Source organism: Bactrocera oleae, chromosome 3, assembly GCF_042242935.1.
Source record: "Bactrocera oleae isolate idBacOlea1 chromosome 3, idBacOlea1, whole genome shotgun sequence".
NCBI classification, from domain to species: Eukaryota; Metazoa; Arthropoda; class Insecta; order Diptera; family Tephritidae; genus Bactrocera; species Bactrocera oleae.
Genome location: NC_091537.1, coordinates 14,591,326 through 14,614,164, shown reverse-complemented (window position 1 = coordinate 14,614,164; position 22,839 = coordinate 14,591,326). Strand labels below are relative to the sequence as shown.

At 33.2% G+C, this 22,839-nt stretch overlaps 1 protein-coding gene across 2 annotated transcripts in view; it reads left to right on the top strand.

Moving 5' to 3' along the window:
* The first annotated feature begins 3,743 nt into the window (after nt 1-3,743).
* salr (spalt-related) overlaps nt 3,744-22,839 on the top strand; it is a 45,529-nt gene continuing 26,433 nt past the window's right edge. For both annotated transcript variants that reach the window (XM_070107544.1, XM_036368456.2), the window contains exon 1: nt 3,744-4,323. The gene's annotated coding sequence lies outside the window, so the exon portion shown is untranslated. The remainder of the gene's footprint in view (nt 4,324-22,839) is intronic.

Here is a 22,839-nt window from a genome sequence, read left to right as displayed (position 1 = left end):
GAATACGATTTAAGTACGAAAATTTTTAAGCACAAAAATTTTTAAGCACGTAAATCCATAAAGTATTAATCAAGTAAAGTAAATAATAAATAAAGCGTTTTATAGTAGCTGGCAACTTTGTGGCAAAATATGAGTAAAAAACACTTTTTGTTTATTGCCTTCATTTTATCATATTTTTCTGAGTTTCCAAACTGAAAAATAAGCAACCTAATAAGTTTTGTGTTCTTTAAAGCGCATATAAGTAACAGTTATTATGTAGGTCGGCGAGTATATAGCTGTGACTCAATTGTTGCAACTAAATGGGTAGTATATAGTATAGTTTTAGTTAATAGTTTAGGTAGTTTTAGTTAATAGTTTAGGTTATATTTAAAGAAATTAACGCTCTTTAGCATAAACACGAATATTTTCTGTAATCAAATGTTAGAAAAGTGAGAAGAAATTTCTTAAAACTTAATACAACTTTTACGCTTTTATCTACATGGTATTCTCACACTATCTGTTTTCCCACAAAAACTTATGCGACTTGGTTTACAGTCGGCTATGTCATGTTCTGTTGTATGGCCGCATCATTTAATCTCAGCAAAAGCTCGTAAAGAGGTACTCTTTGCTTCAAATCCATGCTAACACTACAAATCCCGCAAACTGTTACACAGTTTTTACCAATCAATCAAAACTTAAATGTTTTATATTTCAGCAAAAAAAAAAAACTTGTAAAAATTAATAATTGATTTGGTAGCAAAGAGTTAGTTTTTCTAAAATCACGTTTTACCTGAAATTAATGTATGTAGCATAAAGGGTGTCACAAAATTAACGAAAAATTTAAATTTGCCGCCAATTATGTAGTAAAATTCAACTAACACAACAACTGAAGCCTAATGAGCATGCAAAGCGAAGAGAGTTTGTTGAATGGATTATTGAGCAGCAATGATGCAGAGTAGTTATGGAAAGAGAGCGGGTCTCTAAAAAAATCTAAAAATTGGCACGTGACCATATCCACGATTTTAACCCTCCGAGCGTTTTGAAACAAAAAAAAAAGAAAGAAAAATTAATAATCTATAAAAAGGCCGCAATCTATGGTTGGAGCTACGAAAAGCTTGAAAAAAATAATTGTTTCGCGAATGGCGTCTAACACTTTTTCTTTTACTGTTACCAATGTTTAAAAAATAGTAGAAATCGAAATTTGGAAATATGGCTTGTTGCAGACATAGACAACTCTATAAAGAAGAATCACTAAATTTTTCAGGTAAATCGATATAGTAGCATCTGAGAAATCGTGGTTATCGTTTTGAGAAATACAGTTTTGAGAACAAGACGTTTAAGGTTTTAGTTCCGGCCGAACCACTATGAATGCCGGGTCAGCAAAATAGCTACATATATCTATGAAAATAATTTGAATTTTGAAAAATTTTCTTGTAAACAAATTCCTGAATAGTTAAGCTAAAAATATTTAAAAAAAAGTTGATTTTTTTTTATTTCAAGACTAGAATACTCCCTTAAGAAAACCGACAACAACCATGCATACCAACCATATATAAATATATACATACCAACATATATAAGTACATATGTATATTAATCCCAAATTTGTGCCACACAGCAACTGAAGATTAATGATAAATTTCTTCAGCCCGAAAATTTTTCAAACAACTGATGAAATATCAAAGCAACTGATGCTTACCAAATTATATGCAAACACAGATCATACATACTTTTATACATAAATATATCATTCTCCAGAAGTTGATACGAATCACAAACACGAACAACAAATTTACGAACATTAGGCTTGTCATAAAAAAAAAATCGAACTAAAGGAAAAAATACAAAAAAATAAATATTGATTACAACAACAACAAAAAAATCTCAAAACTTTAAATATATGCAAAAAAAATTCCACATAAACAAATTCCTCAAATATTTATTGTCAGTGTTGCTGTTGTTATATTTTTTATACACAGTAACAAATCAAAGTTCAATTACATTCAAAAAATTTCCACATTCACTTGCTGAATTTTGCAATGCAATAAAAATGTTTGCAATTTTAAAAGACGCAACAAGACGTTTATCATTGTTGCATTTGTGTTGTTGTTGCGCTGTTGTTCTTGTAGTTCATAAGAGCTACGCTTAAATAGTTTCAAATGAGTCATTGCTGCTGAATTTGATTAGAATACAATCAGCAGAAAATAGCAGTGGCAACAACAATAAAAAACATAAACACAACAACAAAAATAAAAACAACAAGAATAAAAACATAAGAACAAGAACAACAACAACAACAATAAAACATGAAAGCAACAACAAACAAACAAAAAAACAACAAAACATAAAAGCAACAGCAACAGAAATAGTAACAAACAGGCAACAACAACAACAATAACAACTAGCCAGCAGCAACAATGATGCTAGCAGCAACAAAAAGAACAACACTAACAGGCAAAGCAACAAAAGAGCGGTGTTAGTCGCCGCAGCCGGAATAGTGAACACCACACAACAACAACAACAATAACAAAAACAACATGCTGGTCAGCTGTAGCGCCAAAGTAGAAATCAAAGAACAGTAATAACGCTATCGCAACAGCCCAACACCCAATCAGACCATATACTAACAATAATATAAACATATACTCGCATATACATATATACATATGTATATGTATTAATACATTTTGTATATGTACATGTATGTATTTGTACAAATGTACAGATAAACGCAACTTGTCTCAGCCAGCAATTCCTCAACTCACAGCACGGTGCGTAGCACAATTGAAATGCAACAACAACAACAACAACAATATGTGCACCCTGTATTTTTTACTGTGCATTGGCGGTGACATGTGTTGCACGTCTTGTTGCTGCAACTGCATAGTGTTCATGTGCGTGTGGAGTGCGTGCAAAGGTGCGTTTGTGTTTGTGTATGTGTGTGTGTGTGTAAATGATTGTGCGTGAGCCTAATGAGGCAGTTAAAAAGTTAAAATTGTAGAAAACCAATAACAATAATAACAACTATAACAATAATGTTAATAAAAACAACAATAGTATTAATAACAAAAACAAAAGCCGCTATTTGATATTCAGAGAGACATTTCCCGCTTTCAATTTCAGCGCTTACACAACTTTTCGCAGCGTGCGGTGTTGTAATAAATTGTTTTTGTAAATTTTTTTATTTCATAAAATTTAAGCTTTACATATACATACGTACAACATTGTTGCAAATTAGTTGACAACGGTACTTGCAGGTTGTAATGAAATTGTATTGTTACAAAAATAACAAAAACAAAAAAAAAAGCATTAACTTCGGTTGCACCTAATATACCCTTCACATAAAAGTTAATAATTTGATTTTCATCGATCAGTTTGTATGGCAGCTTTATGGTATACTGCTCCGAAGTCGCCGGTTCCGACAAATAAGCAGCTTCATGGGAATAACAGGACGTATTCAAAATTTCAGATCGATGTTAAAAACTGAGGGACTAGATCGCTGTATACAGACGGATGGACAGACGGACATGGCTAAATTGACTCAGCTCATCACGCTGATAATTTAAATATGTATATATTGTACATTATAGGGTTCCCGACATCTCTTTCTGTGTGTTACAAACTGCATGGTATACTTAGTATACTCTTTTCAGGTTATAAATATTTGTCAAATAAAAACAACAAGTTAAACAATTAAAACTAAGATTTTTTTTCTGTATTTATTTAATAATTTATACTAAAGAAAATATTTATTGCAGCAGATATTAAAGTTAAAAAAAATATATACATAATATATGTATATAAAATAGTTAATAATATTAAAAATAATAGCAATACAAATTTGCCACAAAAACATAGTGAAAAAACAACAAAATGTGCAAAAAGTCAACCACTTAATTTATTTAACATATTCTAATCAAAATATGCGACGCCTTACAACAAAAAGAGATAAGACAACAACAACAAAAAAAATAAATCAACAACAAAATAATAAATCCACAACAACAACAACAAAAAAATAAATCATCAACTACAAAAAAATCAACAATAACAACAAAATAACCAACAATAACAAAAAAACCAACAACAATAAATAAAGTAAACAACAAAACACACAACACCACAAAAAAAAATAATCTAATAACAACAACAAGAGCAAACTAACTTCATGCTGCAACAAAAAACCACATTCATCCACTGCGCCATTTGATTGCTTGGCATTCTGTTGCAACTATCCAACTTGCTTGCCACAATGCCGTCGGCTTTGCAGCATATCAACTGAGCGCGTCAAACGGATACCAGTTTCGCTGCTGTACGCTCTGCCGGTGATTAATTGCGACTGAGGTGAGTTGATGAAAAGTGACAATTGTAAATGCAAGTACCAACACACACACACACACACATACCTACATACATACATATGCATGTACATAGTAGCGAGTGTTGCTAGCATGGCGATTAACGAGTTTAAGAATTTCAAATGAAATGCGTCACTGAAATGTTGTCAACAACATATTCGCTGATATTAGCGGAATTGCGTTTGTTGCATGCACAAATTAACTGTAATGAAATTATTGGATAAGAAGTGTGTGCAATTCTTAAAAGTAATTAGCATTGAAAAATGTGGCACATTAGGTGATGAATTTTGATCAGTCAGTTTGTATGGCAGCTGCATATACATATGTATGTATGTATGCTATAGCGATACGCGCTGAACAATTTCTTTAGAGATTCAACCATTACCTAAGACAATAATCCATGCAAATTTCATGAAGATATCTCATCAAAAGAAAAGGTTTTCCATACAAGCGCTTGATTCCAATTCTTCAGTTTGTATGGCAGCTATATGCTATAGTGATCCGATATTGGCGGTTGAATTAAATAAGCAGCTTCTTAGGGAGAAAAAGGCTTGTGCCAAAATTTGAGGTTGATATCTCAAAAACTGTGTGACACAGCAGGTCATGCTGATCAGAGTATGATTAAGAGAGAAAGAATGTTGTCATTGCGGTTGGGAGACTTTTTGCATGAAAGATGTGAGTTAATTGTATTTTGCACATAAATTAGTAACTTCTAACAGATTAATTTAGGTTAAACGATACAGAATTAATTATTAAGCAAACTTCTCTCGAGGGACTGCAAGAATGGAGCAAGAAAATGGATAAGACAGACCAATATTGATACTCAACTATTACACTGCAAATATTTTAGGATCTTTGGAAGTAGTTTACTAAGTAATTTCATGGGTATAAGAAACAGAATTTACAAAAAAAAATCGATTACAGTTCTGATAGCTTAAGAGTTTAAATCAGTATATTTTTTTTTTTTTTTAATTTTACAAATAGTTCCATAATACTTTTAGGACTCTAAATTGTTCCAGAAAACAAAAAAAAATTACGTTTTTTTGTATTTCCTAAATTCACTCTTAATATCTGAATAACCATCTCTATCTTCTTGGAAATCAAGCGAAATTTCTTCAATACTTTTTCTTCTACAGCCTTATTAAGCTTGACTGATATAAAATTGAGAATTTTTCTTCAACGAAGTTGCACACTTTTCGGTATATTTTCGCCAAGTCCTTTATGTGTGTTAAAGGCTAGCAAATATAATATATAATCAGATTCAGTGTCCAAAATGTATTATTAATTTATAATCCTTTAACTAACTATAAGTATATTACAAATATAACGCCTTTGTCATCCGAAAAATCTATATTTCCTAAATAAGGGCACACGATACTTGCGTACAAATCCTACGTTGTTATCCTTCTTGCCTTGACAAGAAATCGAAATTCTTATTTTCAATGGATTTAGTTGCCCCATAAAAAAGCTTTTAAGTGTCAACACACTTACATATAAAATTGTATATTATCTTTAAATAATGTATTTATAATATTATATAATAGTGAATATTTTTCTGCTGGCAAAAATTTAGCCTTTTACAATAGATCATCAAAATTCCATTGAGATTCATTAATTGGTTTTCTCGGTTTAATTTTATATTGCTGAAGGGTAACTAATTTCATTAGGGGCGGTAACTACCTTTCAGAGCTAGGTGTAACTAATTAAGATAATTTAAGAAACCACCTACATGAACTACAGACACCTTCTATCGAAATCTAAATTTTCAATTGCAAAAATAGGATACAGTTATATACTTTCTTTTATATCGAGGTAGATTCTTATAGAATACAAATATTTGTCTTAAATCGGGGCTACAAATGTCACCTGACATATGGTATGTTGCATAAAGCAACTTCTTAACATATACCATATCTTTTACGCTCACAAATTTTTCATTCTATAACGTGTAAATAAATATAATATATAAATGAGCCAAGTGCCGAACTGAGTCGATTTAGCCACGTTTGCGTATGGGTCCATCCATCTGTCTGTAAACTCAGCTTTTCAGACATCGATCTGAAATTTTGCAAACGTCTTTTTCTCCCCTAGAGGCTGCTCTTTTGTCGAAATCGCTGATATCGGAACGCTATAGCATATAGCTGTCATACAAACTGACCGATAAAAATCAAGTCGTTCTATGGACAGCTTTTTTTTCAAACAAGATTTCTTCACAAAATTTGGCGCAGATTATTATCAAAGACAGCGCTGCAATCTCCGAATATATTGTTCTAATCGGAATACTATAGGATATAGCTGCATACAAATTGACCCCTTAAATCATTTTATGGATTTTTTTTTATTTCAACCTATATAAAATTTGATGCAGATTTTTTTTCCAAGGTTATGCTATAATCTCCAAACAAATTGGTACGAGCGGACCACTATTACATATAGCTGCTATACAAACTGATCGATCAAAATCAAGTATTTGAAGGGAGAGCTGTTTTATTTTACAAGCCTATGACAGCGCAAAAATTTTCAATAATATTGGTCAGATCGGACAACTATATTATATAGCTGACATACAAACTCACCGATCAAAGGCAAGATAAAGAACACTTTATACCTTTTTATGCTATAAGAAATTCGTATGTATGTGAAGGGTATTTTAGTTTCTACAGTCAAAGTTAGCAGTTTTTGTTGCTTTTTTTGTTATTCCTATATCTCTATTTGATACAAAAATACTGAGAGGATGTTTAGAAGTGAAAATTTCTTATAAATTCAATATGATTTTGAACTTCCAAATGAATTCTGAGTTTTTAAAATAGAGTATCGAAATTATGAAAACCCTACCAACAACCTAGAAAATCCCAACTAAATGAAATGTGATTAAATCATCTAAATTCTGCACAAAGTTTTGAAACAGACATTGCAGCAGGAAATTAAAAATGAAAGTACAATTCAAATTTTATTCCGCAAGATTACAAACATAAAAATGTACAGAAAATATAAATAAATATGCAAATTTACTGATATACATATATACATATTATTAAGTATGCGTATTCATGTCTCATATTATGCAACCAACCGACAAGGAAGAAGGCGCTTCGACGAGTGACGACTGTGTACAACAAAATTGACAACACCAATTTTTGACACACGATTATATATGAAACAACAAATGTGTCCAAGAAACAGCAAACACTTGCGCGCGCACACATACATACAAACATATATACATACATATGTATGTATATAAGCCAACGCTCTTATAAACGTTCAGCGACGGCTGACTGCTTGCGTGTGAAAATTTGAAAGATACACGCGAGCTGCCAACTTTGAAAATGAAATTTTGGCCACATATGCAGCAAATAAAAGGAGCAACAACAAATGCTATTTGAATGAAGGCAGACAAAGAAATAAACATATGTATACATATGTATGTATGTATCATACGTGGATGCCTTATGGCCAATTGGTGGGTACAGCGGGTTGCTACATAAAGGATGACAGGTGTCAAAGAGCTTAAAGCCCCCCAAACAAAAAGTGTCGAGAAAAATTCAAAAGGTTAATGTGGCATGGTGTATAAAATATGACTGCGTATTTATATTAATTAGTGTCAGTGCAAAATATAAAGGGTGCGACGGTTGGTGAAAAATATTATAATGAATATTTTATATAAATATTTAATGTAGAATAAGATGACTTAAAGAAAGCATGTTGTCGCTTAAGACTTTTTTTAAAACTCCAATAATAACTCCAAAAAAATTTTTTAAGTTGATAACTTTTAATTGGTCTGAAAGGGGGCTCTCCACAGCTTCTAGAACACTTATCAAAAATATTTTACGAAATAGAAATTTTAACTCGAAATTTACTTTAAAAGTGGGGTTAAAAAATTGTATTTTTTTCCAAAAATCACACACATCAAGCGAGATGCTTTTTGGTATTCAAATTTTTTAGAAGAGAATGAATGGAATGAAATGAATAAAAGCTACTTTTGAGCCTAAACAAACTAACACCAACGATATTAATGTCATGTTCAATTGATAATGTAGAGATTTAGACACTTTAGACACCTGAAAATTCGTCCAAACCGTTTTAACTCACAGGAAACGATAACAAGAAGTCATGTCTATATATTGTCATAATCGAAAATCTTAAATAAAGTGAAATTTATTTAAAATTAGCTGTTTTCAATTCAGCAAACTTTTGAGAGTGGCGAATCGAATAAGCAGTTAGCATAAATCAAATATACTAACATAAGGCAGCAATGATAGCATAGGAAGACTTAATGAGGCATCCAGATATCATCTGATCATATTTGACGCGGACTGAAAAAAAACAACAATTTCACGTATTTTAACATATATTTTTATCAGGCTCGTTTTGCTTTAATACGAGCTTAATCAAATTTTCCATATAGCTGTTATGAACCTAGGCTGGGGTGGTCTTCAGTGCCTTCAGAAAATTTGAGTTTTTTCGATTTCGGCTAATTTTTGGAGCGTCTTTCATTATATATTTGCACCGTTTCGACGCCATATTTATAAATACAAGTGTCATTATCAGCAATGATGTGTTTAATGAAAGTAGAGTTTGGTACGAGTTTGTCTACGAGTCATTGGTACACTTTATACCCGAAATATTAACCAAATTCCGACAATCCACAAAGGATGTCGTGATCCTGTGTTATCTCTCTGTTGCCAACACAATAATTTACAAGCAGTTTTTCTTTAACTTTCTCAATGTTATCGTCATTAACAGAGGTGGATGAATGACGCGCATGAGACAAGTTTGCGAAGCCTTCACGACCCTCACTAAATAATCTGTGCCACTCAAATACTTGCGTCCATCATAGAGTAAACTCCCCAAACACTTCTGCAATATTTTCAATGATTCCGTAGACGTAATTCTACTGGAAATACACAAATTTCAAGCAAACGTATATTTCAAATTTTTTTCGAACATAATTCCAGTAGAATTTCGCCAAGCTCATAACTGTTTTGCAGAGTTTGCAGAGTTCCCTGCGTCCCTACCATGATAACTATTAATGACATGTGATTGTGATGACTTTCTCTTGTCAAATATTTGTTTACTGTGTCATCTTCGAGGATTATTGTATAAAATATCAGCACGAGAAGAGTATATTATTGGCTTAAAATTTTCAAATATCCCTCTGGTAAATATATAGTCTACGGTGTTTCTTAAAATTAAGGTTGAACGTCCATACTTCTCATTCCTTGCAGTAGACAGTAGATCATAAACTGGTGCCTTTAATGGATTTACTTCACATGAGATGATTGTCCATTTTTTTCAAATAGTTTATATTATGTTGTTCGTGTGAGATTCTAAAGAGCAAGTTCTTAAGTATTCTAAAAGAATTTGGCCTATATTAATGTTAAAGATGTTTAGTTAGTCTTTTGCTCCTATTTTGGTATATTCTTATAGGTCTTACGAGCTTCTATGAAGGTTGAAATTGGTTGCCAAAGAGCTAAGTGCACTTTAATTGGGCTTTTCATCATAACATATTTATTTTGTGTTATTATTTGTGACTGGTTTTAAAGCAAAACAAGAAAATACTATAACTTCGGTTGCACCTAAGCTAAAATACCCTTTACAAATAAAGAAGTTTACATATAAGAACTTTATTCTGATAGTTCAGTTTGTATGGCAGCTATATGATATAGTTGTCCGATCTGGAAAATTTCAGATATTGTAGAATCGACTTGATATTGACAATAATTCATATCAAATTTCGTGAAGATAACTCGTGCAGTAAAAAAGTTTTCTCTACAAGAACTTAATTTTGATAGTTCAGTTTGTATGACAACTATATGTTATAGTGATTCGATTTCGGCGGTTCTTAAATACTGAATTACTAGTTCGCGTATATACAGACGGACTTACTAAATCGACTCAGCTCGTTATGTTGTTCTTTTTTATATATATACATATGTATGTTTCATACGATCGCCGACGCTTCTTTCCAGGGTTTACAAACTCCGTGGCAAACTTAATATAACCTGTTAAGTGTATAAAAATATAGTTACATACATATATTGCAGTTCTCCAGATTTCTATAATTTTTAAAATAAAAAGTACGTCTAAGTTGAAAATATGGCAGCCTGTGGCACAAAAATTGGCGTTGAGTTTAAATTATATGCCTATGTACTTATACTCAAAAAAACATATGGATGTATGTATGTAATCACTTCAAATATTCATACTAACGGCATGGCGCCTAAGCTTACATGCTGCTTACATACTTCTCTGCTGCTTATAGAATTTATATCAAGTTCCTAGCATTACAAGCTGCACTAAAATTTATAGTTAAACACGTACATATGTCTGTATGTTTGTATGTGTGAGTGCTGCGTAGTGCGCTATGAAAATATTTGTCTAAATATTTTGACAGACCAACAAAGTGGCAACATTCGTGAGCTTACACAAATAATTTTATGCATACTTATGCACAGACATACAAACACACAAACAAACCTATATACATACATATGTACATATATAAATGAATACTTAAATAAGTATCTACTTATGCTTATGGGTATGAACGCCAACAAATGTGCGACCCATATTGCACACATTGTTGTCATAGCTGTACATTTTTTGAGTAGACAATTTTTCAAAATAAAAATTATTCGTATTTTTCAATAGCAAATGTTTCATGCACACATACAGACATATATACCGACATACACAGGTTTAGGCATATGTAAGAATTTTGTGTTCAGATTTAAAATTTTATTTCAAAATTTGCGAAATTCAATAAAAATAAATAAATAAATATTTAAATGAAATGTGGGAGAAATATTATGTTCTCAAGAATGTTTAACAAACAGATTTGTATCGCGGCGGCAGAAAGTGGGGTACTGCGGCAGAGCAATGACAGACACTTATGTAAGCTAAAAATGTTATATAAGCAAGTATTTAGATCACAAAGCAAATGGCTAAATGAGGCAAGTAACTGATGTCACATGCCACAAATGCAGACGTTGTGCGTCGCAGCTGGCTATTGGATCTTACCGCAAGCAGAGCAACAAAATGAGTCAGCGTTGCAGATTGTTGTTGTTGGCGTGCAGATCAGACAACAACTAGCCGACATGCAACAGAAAGCAATGCATGGCAAAATTACTGCAAAAACAACAACAACAACAATAATAAATAACAACTGTGACAATTACAACAAAAGCGCATAACAACAACAACGAGAATAATAAAAGAAAAACAGCAACAGCAACAACGAGAATAACGACAACAACAATAAAAAGAATTACAACAACCAATATAACAACAAAATTAGTAGTAACAACAACAACAATTACAACAATAACCATAATAATAAACAGATACAACAACAACAACAAAAAGCATAACAACAAAAATATTAGTAACAACAACAACCCAACAACAAACAGCTACAACAACAGCAACAACAACAAATTGCCACAAATGCAGCACCATCAACAATCATTTGCCGCCTGTCATAGCAGCAGCAGCAAAAAAAACAACAACAACAAAAACAGCAACACCGACACACACAACCAAACTATCCCATCAAACCTCACTCTCCAATCACCCATCTATCTACCCATCCATATGTTTGTTGTTTGTGCGCTCGCTTGTCAGCCACTCGCACGCAGTTGTTGGATCGTTCAAAGCGTTTGGACGTTGAACTGATTCGCGCGCTCATAAATTAATTGAAACAAAATGTGATCGGTGAATTTTCGAATTTTCCTTCGTTCGACTATTAATGGCTATTTACGAGCGTGTAGTTGTGTGTTGTGTATGTGTGTGTATGTGTGTGGATGTGTGCGTGTGAGTGTTTGTGCTTTCGCTGTGGTAGCATTGCAGTCAAACAGACAGATGAACGGACGGACAGACATAAAGACGAACAGACGGACGACCAAACAGTGGTACGTTGTGACAGTTTAAATGTTTTATTTGCTATGTATCGTTTTAATTATTTATGCTTATTTTATTATCTTCATTTTTTCAGCTGCATTGTCTCTTCGTCATCGGTGTTTGTTATTTGTTGTTGTCGAATATATATTATTTCCAATAGGACTTTACCATATGACAGCTTTGTGGGCAGCGTGCAACAGTCAGCCAGACCAGTGAAGAGAAACAGATTTATTTATGTATCTATTTATTAGGAGATATATGAATTTCTGTGGAGTATTGATGTGCTGTGATTTTTCAGTTGTGAGACACTCATACACACATACATATGTACATACATATGTACATTTGTATTGACACATGCTAACACGAAACAAATTTGCTTGGCTGCTTTAGAAAGTCCATAAATATTTTTAGTTTCATATTTGTTGACATTTGGTTGTGGCAATTGTTCGTTATTCGTTCGTCATAACAATCAATACGGTAGTTTTGGACTTGTTGGCAAAGTGGGAATATATAGGAAATAACATATTGTCTTAAATGAGAGAGGAAGTTTGTGTATGTGTATATATATATACATATATATATATATATTATTATATTATATAAAAAGCTATATTTAATATTATAAAAAATAAATTGATTATATAATAATTATTATATAAGTATAACAGAAAAAAAAATTATAAAAATTTTGAAAACGGAGAATAATACAGCACAGAAAAATTAACTTAAGCTAATGTTATTATTAAAATAATGTTATACAATTTATATAAACTTATTTATAATAATTATAAAATTAATTAAAATTAAACAAAATTATACAAAATTAAAAAAGCAAACATTAATTTCTGCCACATCGAAGCTTCACAGCTTTTCATATTTCAGTTTGTATGGTAGCTATATGCTATAGTGATTTGATCTCAAAAAATTATCTTGAGATTGAAGCCTTGCCTTAGATAAGGGAGGTAGGTAGAGCGGCTGTCTAATGACGCATATAGACCTTTAAGAGGCCCATTGTGATACCACCGGGACTAATGTTCGCTCATTCTATCGTCTCCTCTCTGAACCAACCTGTGCTCCTGATGAAGCTCATCAGTACAAATAATTTTATATTAGCAACTTCTGACACGTCATCAAGGAACCCACGACCTATAGTTGCAATTAGTTTCCTCTATAGAACTTTACATTCGCATAGAAGATGTTTTACAGACTCCTCTTCTTCTACCTCCTGACAGCTTCTACAATAGTCGTTGTAAGGTACAACTAGCCTGCTGGCATGTCTACCAATTAGACAGTGACCTGTTAGTACTCCTATCAGCGTTCTTATGTCATTCCTTTTGAATTTTAGTAGTCGGTTTGTGCGACTCACGCTCCATTCCTGCCACGTTAGTCTGCTGGTTGAGCAGGTTATTGATTTTCTCCATCGAGACTCAGCTAGATTTATAGCATGTTCGCTGATTAAGTATTTGCAAGTTGCCAGAGGCATAAAAATACCTTCTTTTCCAGGGGTTTATTGTAGAAAGGTACCTGTTCTGGCTAGTTTATCTGCTTCGCAGTTACCAGGGATATCAATATGCCTTGGAACTCATTGCAGGTTTATCATGAAATAGCATGTTAGATCCTCTAATAGATCAAGACATTCTTTCACTATCTTTGATGAGACCATAGGAGACTTGTGTCATTTTAAGGCCGTTTGGCTATCCGTATAAATATATATGCTCCTTGTTGTGAGCACACTTTTTGTTAATACAACAAGGCTTTCTTTGATTGTTGTGATCTCTGCCTGGAAAACACTGCAGTGGTCTGATAAGCGGAAGGCGATTTTGGTGTCTAAAGTTGCAGAGAAGACAACAACTCCCACTCGATTATCTAGTTTGAATCTATCCGTGTAGATGCTAATTCCTGCATTCCTGTCCACCTCGTCCCTTTCCCAATCCTCTCTGGTAGGGAAGGCAATATTGTAGACCGAATTTAGCTTCAATTCTATTGGATTGCGAAAAATCGTGGTTTTGGCTAGAAACGGGAAAAACTAAGCATTCTAGAGTGCCCCTTGTTGCAGGCGACTAATAGATAAAAGTCCATGTTAAATTTTGTGCAGATATCTTGCCAAATAAAAAAGTTTTCCACACAAGGACATGAGCTGGATGAGTCAGTTTATATGGCAGCTATATGCTATAGCAGTCCTATATCGATTGTTTCGACAAATGAGTAGGCCGTTGGAGAGAAATGGATGTGTACACAATTTCAGATCGATATCTTAAAAACTGAGAGACCATTTCTCGTATCTACAGCACAACTGGGAGACTGACATGGCTCATATCGTGGTAATTTTGTCAATTTAATTAATAACTTGTTACTAAATTTAACAGGGAATATCTCAAGTATTTCGAAGACACTTAGAAAGTAACCTAGAACTTAAGCCGATTTGAATTTCTGAAGTTAAAATCATATAGAGTTTCTTATAGACTTTGCTTTAACTAAGAGAAGACTGGAGTGAGCTTTTAGATAGATATTGTATAGTATTTGATTAAGAAAAACCTAATTTAGTTGCCATTATTTGCTGCTTAACTATGTTTGAACGCTTGACGACTAGCCACTTCATTGACTTTTCATTGAAAAACGTAATAATATAGTAACCTCTCAAAGGTACGCAGCTTTCTATGCCACAAGCTACTTATTCACATGGGCGCCCAATGAAGTTGGCTGCATTAAACATTTCATATACTCAGCGTTCATAAATCTGTACGTAACACCACCCGCCAAAGTGACAAACAGCCATGTTTTGCATATAAATATGTACACAAACATATATAAGTGCGTGTATGTGTGTGCCTTAAGGGTCCAACACATTCAAGCAACCGGAAAGATAAGAAAGCAAAACTATACAATATAAATATGTATTTGATATTTAGATGGAAAAAAATTAAATGTTGTAAGAAAATAGCGTCAACGTGCTGCAAAATGACGGTCGGCAATTTATGTAGCGAAGCGTCGTCGGCAGCACGAGAGTCGCACAGATAAACGAGAAAACTTTTATGAGTGGCTTTTGTATAATTTTCATATAATTTTTGCAAAACAGACGCGGAGACTTAAAAAAAAATAAAAATAAAAGTTGTTGTTAAGTGAGACAATAAGACTGACGTGCATGTGTGTGGGAGTATATAGTAGCATATAGTTATATATAGTATACATATAATGTATGGGAATGTGTACTTGGCAGCACGGTGAAATGCATGGGAACAATGCTTGGTGTCTACACGTTTAGGCGCCACTTAAAGTCTGCACTGGGAATGTGCCGAAATGGACAATGGCCGCAGCCATGCGCAGGAATATGAAAATATGCAAAGGGCATACAAGTGGCATGTACTCGCAAGTATATAAATACTACATACATGTATGTATGCTAATAATGTAATATATAGCCAAGAGAAAAGCAAACATATAAGGGTGCATGAAAACTCATAAATACTTTTTTTCTAGAAAAAAAAATGGTAGCCTGAAGAAAAATTAATTCGGATTTGAAAATATGTGAAATAATCAGCAAGGTTTAAATGCTTCTGTGGTATAAACGCTTGATAAAAGGTGAAGTTCTGTAAGTTCTTTCAAAGGTAATTAGTCAGAAGAAAAATAAATTGCATAAACCATCATACAATTTCCCGTTAGTTTTGTGAGCATAGAAACAAAGTTATCCAGTTGAATTCAAAGCCGTACAAATACAATAAAGTGGTTTAAAGTGGTCTATCTTTACTTGATTTTATTTATATATTTATACCAGTTATTTTTTCGATTCGCCAGTTTCGAAGGTCTTGCTAACCCATATTTTTTTATTATACTAATTAATTTATACCAGTTTAATTATACCAGTTATTTTTTCGATTCGTCAGTTTCGAAGGTCTTGCTAACCCATCTTTATTTGATTATACTAATACATTTATACCAGTTTCGTTATACCAGTTATTATTTCGATTTGCCAGTTTCGAAGCTCCTGCTAACCCAGCAACAAAGCTATCCAATCGAATGCAACCGAACAACTGTAATAAGGTCTTGCTTACCCATCTATTTTTGTTTATACTAATATATTTATACCAGTTTCATTATACTAGTTATTTTTTTGATTTACCTCTTTCCAATGTTTTGCTTATCAACCACTGCTTCTATAAAGATTCTTTAGCTATCTACATTTGGTTTACGCTTTCTCTTCTAACTCTAGCTGATTATGCCAAATTAATACGAGCTATACTGATTGTTTGTTCGATTTGCCACTTTCCAAGAGATGGCCAATTAAAGACTGCTTTGATAAGGGTTTGCGGTGTATCTATTTTATAAAACTATTTACTTCAGACTGTATAGAGACAGTAATTAGCTATTTCATTCTTGTTAAATCTAAGAAAATTGTTCAGGAAATACCTGACTGGACTTATAAAAGTTAGTACTTTAAAAATAGTATATAATAATATCGCTGCGTATTACGGTTGTTCAAAAAATTGCAAATGAGATTATAGAGGACTAGATAGATTTGCCAAAAATAAAATCGCTGAGTTTGACGTTCGGTGTATTTATGGGTATTTATGGATTTTATAAAATAACACCTGGCTTATAGACTGCTAGAGGAAGTTTTTTTGTAGCACAGTGCACAAAAAACTTCATGTTAAATTCTTGGAAATGACGCATAAGAAAATCGATTAACTTTTGAGACCTATGTGAAAATAGTATGGGACTTCCGCTACTTACAATATTTATATTTTGAAAATGTAATGAATTTAGCAACTCAAATAAGTTAAATTTGAGGTTAGAGAGGCTGTATAAACATAAATGAACAGGATATATTAAGGAAGTCTGTAACATCCAGAAGGAAACATTCGAGATCTCATAAAGTATTTATATGTATATATGTCTCAATGATCAGCGTCACAAGCTGAGTCGATTTGGACATGTCTATCTGTGTGAATGACCGCCAGTTTTTGACATATCGATCTAAAATTTAGCACATGTCCTCTTCTCCCCAAGAAGCTGCACATATGTCGGAACTGCCGTTGTTAGATCACTATAGCATATAGCTGCCATACAAACTGAACTGTCGGAATCAAGTGCTTGTATGGAAAACTTTTTCATTTGACGAGATATCTTCACAAAATTTGGTATGCATTATTTTCTAAGGCAATTTTGCGAACTCCGAAGAAATTGTACAAATCGGAACACTATAGCAAATAGCTGCCATATAAACTGAGCGATCAAACTTAAAGTTCTTGTGTGTAATATATTTTGTATATGTGAAGTGAATTATAGCTTCAGTGCAATCGAAGTTAACGTTTTTGCTTGTTTTCAATTACTTTACAGTTTCTGTGTACTACATCTACATTAATTATTGCTTTTGTCTATGCTGTTATGAATATGCTTTTTGGTTTTAATATTCTTTCAATATTTTTTTATTCAAAAATGACATGGCTTGCTCCCGTTCAAAAGCTTTAGTCATTAATATGTTAAGTATGTTGTTGTTTTTGCTGATGTGTACTTAAGCAGCGCTTGGCCACTATAGAAGCTATTGTCGAGCGTTTTTTTTTTTTTACATTTCAGTTCTTAAAGTTTTTTCATAAAGTCTTCTCGTTTTTGCTTCTATGAATTCCATTGTTTGCCGCCTACCATTTTGCATATGAGTCTGCATGAATGAACATAAATATGTATATGAGTGTATATATAAATATATATCTACATAGCGCCGATCTCGTGTAATTTTGCTTTTATTTATGATAGTAGCGGTCCGCATTGTTTTTGCACACACTGTCCACTGCTCCTTTTGTTCTCATTTGCTTATACGCTTCTTATCTTTTGCCAATTTATTGTTTTTGTTGTTGCATTTTGTACGCCATTGTTTTTGCTTAATGTTGCTCATTTGCTGTTGTTGTTCATTTCTGCTGTTGTTGTTGCTCATTTTTGCTTATGTGTATGATATGGTTGTGTGTGGCAGTCTGTTTGCCCCACAAAGTATTATGTTAACTTGGTGGCCATTGCAAACAATTAAAATCATATGAAATGTATATAAATTATTCATGTCTTTATCTTAAGTGGACAATCTATGCAAAATTTGAACATGTGTATACACATACAAACATATATACACACATATATGTACATATATTTGTACATATAGGTAAATATCGATAAAAATATGTTTTACCCCACATAATTTCTTTAGGAGACAAAACCTTACACATGCGCACAAACATACACACACATGCCCATACGCAGATAGATATTGTCGAAGTGTTCACCGGCAGCATAATAAAGAATACAAATTTATATGTACTTAAAAAGAAATTTTAACTGGTCATTTGCAGCCGATTTACGAGTGTATGCCACTTATTGAAGTCGAAGCATTTTTGAGTTGAGGAAGCTGTGTGCTACTTAAAAATATATGCATTAGTACCTATAAGCCTAAAGCTCTGCTGATAATGAAATAATCTCTACTAGTTAGTTTAGAAATAAAGTACTTAGACTGCAACACCATACCAGTTTCTTCAGGCTTCTCCGTTTTCAGCGCTTATTCAGCTTTAAATATGTACGGCTGAATAAAAGCGCTGAATGCGTAATGCAGCCAGAAAGCTTGGAATGTAGTTACTTTTTCTTATACTTCACCTTCTGAACGCCCAGCATATCAATAAACGTGTGAAAACTTTGAAAAATTAGTGGAAATATGTTTATAGAACCGCCGAATGTTCCTTTGAGCAGCTGCTTAAAGGCTTTTAATAACATCAGACGTGTGCCTGCGCAATTTTTTCTCAAAATGTCAAATACTGAATTCTGTTATAGAGACGTTAACGATAACCCTGATTGGTTCAGAAGTATAATAACTAAAACTACTCAAAAGTAAGTGAATCCAACTTTTCAACTGTAAATCCTGATCTTAAGACTGCTTTCAAATTTAATTTCCGATTATTGGTTTGCTCGAAAGGCTTATATAATTTTCTCAACTTCTCGATTCCAAAGCACTTTTCAGTTTTTCCTCGCTTTAAGTTAAATCATATATAATATCGACAGTTACAAAAATATGTGCAAACAGAACAGCTTGGTACAAAGAACCTATAGGTTCCGTCATATATGGTCACTACAATACAAGCAAATATAATTTCGTTGGACAAAAGATGGAGTTTATTAACAAAATGAAGCTTCGTCTGGAATTTTGGTTTTTCATTAAACCTTTTTGCCTAGGAAAGCAAGCTGAGAGGCATATCTGTAGAAGAAAATTGTATCTAAAGCAGGTGGGACAAAAAACTTTGACTCCGGAGACATACGGTAACAAAAGTTGATGCTTTCACCGAAAAATTCTTAAAACAAAACTTTTTAAAAATCAGATATGGGAAGTAGGTGCAATTTTTGTCCAAGTTCGCCCATTTTCATGCCGTTACATATAAATGGTACAATAATTTTAAGTACCAAATTTCGTTGAAATAAGTCAAGATTTTACCCTAAGTTGGGCGGTGCCACGCCCATTGTCCAAATTTGATATTGGCTAACATTAAGCCCTTTCATGCCATTCGTGGAAGTAAAATTTAATGTTTCTGACCCATTTATTTAGTAAATTATCGCTCTTTTAGTACTTTTAAACAAAACCGTTGTATGATGAGTGGGCGTGGTTTTTATCCGATTTGTCGGAGGTTATACCAAAAATAAAAATCCTGTGCGAATTTGGTGGACTTAGCTTTATTGGTTTGGGAGCTATGTATTATATATTAAACCTATTCAGGGACGGGACCGCGCCTACTTTTACAAAATTGTTAAAATCGCAAATATATACCTCAAATAAATTCATCAGGATATCTCAACGTTTACTCAATTTATCGTTTGCACGGACGGACGCACCGCAGACAGACAGACAGTCGCTCGGAATTCAACTAGACTCGTCATACTGATCATTTATATATACATATATAACTCCATAACTATTTCGATTAGTTTTAGGTGAAACAAACAACCGTTAGGTAAAGAAAACTCTTATATTCTGTAGCAACATGTTGCGAGAGTATAAAAATGTGACTGAGTTTAAGAAATCACTCACCATGCATCGTTTAAGTACCGATAGAAGCTTTGCTTACCTGAAAAGAAATACATTAAAAGAAAAGTTAGTAAATAAATTGCATTTTAGAATATACTAACAAATACAATAAAATTCCAGTTAAAAATAAAAAAAAAATTATTTCGCTCGTAAAAGAAATTGAACACTGTACCGAAAATAATAAAAGATAATTATTAAAATAATTAAAAAATTTTGCTAGGAAAACAGTTATAATTTGTATATAATTTTTGGTGCAAAAAATAATTGCTATAAATACACTAATTTTCTACAAAAATAATCATCATCAAAGCCACAACAGCTTTCTAACACTCAACTACGCTACATTAATCTCAACCAACTTGAGTGACTACCCATCTACACCACAAACAACTCCAAGCACAGCCACCACGTTCGTCTTTTCAATCATTCCACCAGTACATTTATTCATTGAAGAAAATTTTCTGAAACAATATTGTTGCTACACTTCATTCATGAATTTCGTAAGCAAACAGCATAAGTAAGAATGCAATATTGTTACAATAACAACAAAACAAGAAAGAGTTCTACAAACACATCCGCATAGACGGGCCTTTTAAAAAGTAATAAATCTCCAATACAGTACAGTGTTGAATGCAAGTGTGAATTGTATTGGTGAAAAAAAATTGAACGCCAGCCAGACAACGCCAGACGGCAGACAGGCGGCTGGCTAGCAAGTAGAACAAAAACAAAAGAAAAAACAAAAACGTTCCAAAAAGAGTAAATTACAAATATAATAATAAATACATGTAGCTGAAGTCGCTTGCAGCCAAAGCGTTATACGCTGGAAATATTAAAAATCAGGAAGTGTGAATTGGCTGTCGACAAACACTAATACATCCAAACGATCGCTGCGTTCATAAAACAACGAATTAATTTACGTCCAACTGCCAATTCAGCCAACTGACGTGTGCGCTACACTCGCACACACACATGTATACTCCCACATACGGTTATGCATGTGTTGTACCAACGAACTCTCATGCAGCAGGTGTGGTGAAGGTGGCGCTCACATACATCGCACAAATTGTTTTTGGATGCGCCTACAATCGGAAGATTAATTGGAAAAGAAAACATCGCCATCAATCAATCATTAAAATTGCATAGATTTTTGATCAATATCCGCAATGGACGAAATTGAGTCGAAATATGGAGGTGTGGTAGGAAATCTTTTGAAATTTTAAAGGAAAGTATTTCATTTCAGGAAAATAATTTTTTGTTAGAGAGAGAGAGAGAGAAAGAGAGAGAGAGAAACAGATAGAGAAATATATATATATATAGAGAGAGAGAGAGAAAATCTGTTACTACGATTGTTCTATAAATCATAATAGATAATTTCTGGTACTGACGTCATAGCCTAGGCAGCAGACTGTCTAATAGATCTTAAGAGTCAATTTAGAAACAAGTCTCTATTTGGCATATAATTCTCAAAAATAGATATGATGAGTGTGTTTGGGTTAAATGTATTACATTCGTACTCCCTGCTCTCCAAGGCATCCAACATTTAGAGGAAAAAGTGTCATTAGGTACTTATGTAGCTTGCTCTTTATATGATAATCCCCCATTCTGGAACGTTTCAGACCCATAAGTCGTGGTATAATAGTTGTAGACATTAACATCCACTAGTAATACTTGACGATAAACAAGGACCGCCATTAAGACTATAGCTTCCGGTTTGACAACTTCTCTTTGTTATACGCTCTCAAAATGTTGCTAGAGAGTATAAAAGTTTTGTACACCTATCCTGGAATCGGACCATTGCCACGCCTACAAAATGCCATTATCCGAAAACTTATAAAGTGCCATAACTAACCACTAAAGTGAGATATAAAACTTTTAATTCGTATAGATGATCACAGTAGCGAGGACGCCGCTGGGTTGAATTTCTTTGAAAATTAGGCGTGGTCCGGCCCCTAAATGGTTTAATGTACGTATATTTCAAACCGCTGAAGCTAAATCAATCAAATTTGCTGGAAGGAAACATCTCTTCATACACTGTGAGAATGGGTAAAATCAGGAATAATAACCACGCCCACTCCCTATATACCGGGGACTAAAAGTGCGATAACTCAGTGATTAAATACGGCACAAGCATTATATTGCAAAACCCTGATGGTAAGGAAGGGCTTTTATGGATCAGTTGTAAAAATTAGACAATAGGTGTGGCACCGCCCACCTTTATGTGTATTCCTATATCTATAGGAACTACTTGACCAATTTTAACCAAATTTGGTGTGCGAGGTTACCCAAATATTTCTATTATACACTGATAGGCGGATGACAACTACGCCTACTTCCCATATACGACGAAGAGGAATGGAGAGGTCGAAAGCTTAGGAAAGGAAATCTTAAAAAAAAAGTATCATACGGCTTAATAATTTCCCTAAAATTGAGATTGCCTAGAATACGATTAATTTATCATCAGAAAGCTATGGGCATCGAGTAGATAAAGTGAACGTTTCAGTCAGTAAGAATTTAATATACATATATTTCCCCTTTGAAAAAATTTCTTAC